The 3840-nt window shown below is 43.8% G+C and overlaps 1 pseudogene; it reads left to right on the top strand.

Moving 5' to 3' along the window:
* Positions 1-2380: 2380 nt before the first annotated feature.
* LOC118981225 (40S ribosomal protein S2-like) lies at positions 2381-3567 on the top strand (annotated as a pseudogene).
* The last annotated feature ends 273 nt before the right edge of the window (positions 3568-3840 follow it).

The raw sequence follows: 3840 nt of genomic DNA, 5'->3' as shown, positions 1-3840 counted from the left end.
GGAGGGGAAGTGCCTAGCTGAGCAAACTTCACAATTTTCAGCAAGGTTCAACCTACCATAAAAAAAAGGTCATAATAAATCAGGTCCACGTGGATCGCTTTTCATCTTTCCACATCCATTTCTTATTTTCAAAACAGACGCGATGTCTGCAAAGGTAAAAATGCACTTCTGGTACCTCGCAGCCAACCCGGTCAGCCATGCATACCCCCAGATGAATGGGCTGACAGGACTCTGCTGGCTTCAGCCATCCTCACACTCATCTTGCCTTTCAGTCTCCTTTACCGTGAGATTTGATGCGATAACTGATTTTATAAAAATGGATCATGAAATCCAAAATACGTGTATATTCTAACAAAGTATGTGAAAAAACTAGATGCCAAAACATTTCTGTCTCTTTAAATTACTCTATATGCCCAGTCAGGGGAGCTGTAGAAATTCTAGCAAAAAATGTAATAATTGTATTCGGTTGAATTACATAAAATCGCCTTTTTTGTACAATTGAAATACTGTCAATTTCAGATGGCTCAACCTAAATATTTCCTTCAATTCAAATACACCACTATTCTTTTGGTGATTTGGACAACAATATTGATAACATACAGAGAAATTTCATTTTCTTCATACTTGGACTTCCTCTCTTCACCTCCTTCCCTCTTTCGCTTCACCGCACCCCCCACCCCACAGTATCAGATGAAAAAAGGAATGAGAAGGGATCCTGAGTAGTCACCTGGAACCAGAATCCGGGATGGGGCCCAATGTCAAGTTCCAGAGGTGGACCTATACTTCTAGTTACAAATTTTTCTAAAAAATAGGGCTCTAAAAATACTGTTCTCTTTTCTCATGTCTTCTGTTCAGGGAATGTTTATCCTAAAAAGGGCAGTCACTCATCCAAGGTAAGGGGTTGGGGGGAGGGTTAAGAGAACACTTGAAAACATAGTTTTTGAACACTATAATGAGCTAATCACAACTTTGTCATATTTCAGGTCAATTTTCTCCCTCTAGTTCCAGAATGACCTTCACATCTTCTAGCCATCTTGCCACCTTCTTCTTTCTGAGAAGCTCTTCACTGGGACTCAGGAGAGTTTCCCAGACAACTTCACAAAGTATGAGAAGCAATTACTGAATTGCTGCCCTTTACTATTTTGAGGCAAGAGTATGCGTTAAAGTGAAATATCCACCCATCTTTGCAGGAAATAGAAAAATAGGCGGAAAAACCTGCATGTCTCAGCCGTATATATATAATAACCAGGAAGCCCCTGCCCCCCACCTGGTGTGTCAGCCAAATGTGTGCTGCAACCTTCAGGGAGATGTCAACAGCCAAACAGAGAGAAAAGATGCCAACTGAATGTAATAACATGGGGAAGCCCCTTGAAATTTCAATGGGTCTTTGAGCACAGAGTGCTGATTAACTGCTGCCCTCAGCAACGATGCAAGCCCAACAAACACTAGAATTAACCACAAATATATTAAGAAAATATATTAACTGAGGGAGTGCTCCCATTTCTGTACCTTTTCTTCCATGAAGACTCGGAATGCCCTCGGTGCACAGGGTTATTATCATCAACCTGACTTTGAATGTAGTTGGGATGGGAACGAGGCAACAGAAACTTCAGGAGTTTGGATCCAAAATTACAAAATCATGACGCAGTCAAAAGAGCACCAGGTGTTTACCTAGTATGAACTAAATTATAGGATTCTTCTCTCTTTAGACAAGATCTCCATTAAGAGTTCAGTTTCTACTGTATTGTCTCTAAGGGGATACAAAAACAGAAGCATGGGAAACCCTGACACAAGTCCCCTTGCTGTCCTGAGTCACAGAAGTGTTTATTTACTTTTACAGCATGTGTGACTCTAAAGAACTGGTATCAGTTCACCTATGACACATGGCAACTGGAAAGTACAATAATGGCTCATGTGTGTAGCAATTCTCCTAGGCAAGTACACAGCTCTTTTTCGGGGTGCTGGGCATGCTAAGTCATTTAATACTCTTTCCAGCAACCATGAGGTAAAGTAGCACGTTTCCATTTTACACGGGAGGAAATGAAGACTTAGAAAAGTAATTTGCCCACATTGACAAAGCTGGTGGTAAAGCTAAGATTCAAACCCAGTTCTTCCTCATCCCAAAGCTTCTATCTGTTCTCTCCTGCATTTCTGCAGAGCCCAATCAAGCAGCAACTGTGGGGATGGGAGGCGAGTTCTCCGGAGGCAAGGGCAGCCTCTGCTTTGCCACTCAGGACTGATAAGGGTACCTGTAATCAACCTTAGCTCACCATGGGAGAATTCTCTATTCCAGCCAAGCCAGATCTTATAGCTTCATTGAAAAACTAACCAGATTTTTTATATAATTTTTTAAAATATTTATTTATTTATCTTTAGAGGGGAAGGGAAGGAGAGAGGAAGAGAAACATCAATGTATGGTTGCTTCTTGTGCATCCCCTGCTGGAAATGGCCCCTGCTGGGAACTGGCCTGCAACCCAGGCATGTGCCCTGACTGGGAATCGAACCGTGATTGCGTGGTTCACAGGCCCGCGCTCAATCCACTGAGCTACACCAGCCAGGGCTAGATTTTTATATAATTAAAAAAATATTGCTAGTTAGTTGGTTATTTTCCTGGGAAACACCACATAGCAGATGATGCCGGTGCTATGGGAGGGTCCTGGAACAGGAGGCCACGGTGGCTTCTGTGGGGATTTGACAGGGCTGAGGCTGTGGCTTGCAGAGAGGTAAGGCCAAGGACAAGGCGTGAATCCCTGTCATCAAGCTGGGCAGCCTGGTTGAGGACATGAAGGTCAGGTCCCTGCAGGAAATCTATCTCTTCTCCCTGCCCATCAGGAATCTGAGATCACTGACTTTTTCTTGGGAATATCCTTCAGGAATGAGGTTTTAAAGATTATGGCCATGCAAAAGCAGCCACTCAGGCTACAGGACCCTGTTCAAGGCACTTGTCACCACTGGGAACTATAATGGACAAGTTGATCTGAATATTAAGTACCCTAAGGAAGTAGCCACTGCCATCCATGGGGCCATCATCCTGGCCAAGCTACTGTCCCTCTGCACTGAGGCAAGTCGCATACCATCCCTTGCAAGGTGACCAACACTGTGGCTCTGTGCTGGTGCGCCTCATCCCTGCACCCAGAGGCCTTGGCATCATCTCAGCCCCCAAACCCAAGAAGCGGCTGCTGATGCCCAGTGTCAACGACTGGTACACCGTGGCCAGGGGCTGCACTCCCACCCTGGACAACCTCGCCAAGGCCACCTTCGATGCCATATCTAAGACCTACAGCTCTCTCTCCCCAACCTCTGGAAACACACCATGTTTGCCAATTCTCTCACAGGGGTGTCCAACTTTTTGGCATCTCTGAGCCACACTGGAACAAGAGTTGTCTTGTGTCACACATTAACTATATCACAACACTTAAACATAAAAAAACTCATAATGTTTTAAGTAAATTTATGATTTTGTCTGCAGGCTAACCATCCCTGCCAAGAATTCATTGATTATCTAGTTAAGAGTCACATCAGGTTTTTGTGAAGAGGACCCAGGTTCCAGTTGTGGCCACCAAGTAATTTTATACAAGACAAATAAAGTGAATTATACCTGTTAATAATGATATATAATGTATTCATGACATAATATTATATATGATATATCTATACTGTCAGGTGGTTCTTTAAACACACACACGGCCTGGTATGGGCAAACACAACACATGCGTCAGCTAGATCAGGCTCTGTGGGCCATCCGTTTATGGTGCCTGCCCTGGGCCGCCTCGATTCCCATTCATTATATCCACCAGGAGGCCACACTATCGTCCAAGTCCAGTGGAGTTTTTATTAATT

The sequence above is a fragment of the Sturnira hondurensis genome, unplaced genomic scaffold, assembly GCF_014824575.4.
Source record: "Sturnira hondurensis isolate 20B ecotype Veracruz unplaced genomic scaffold, ASM1482457v3 Scaffold0023817, whole genome shotgun sequence".
Taxonomy (NCBI): Eukaryota; Metazoa; Chordata; class Mammalia; order Chiroptera; family Phyllostomidae; genus Sturnira; species Sturnira hondurensis.
Note: the sequence above shows the minus strand (reverse complement) of the source record. Positions and strands in the feature narration are given on the sequence as shown.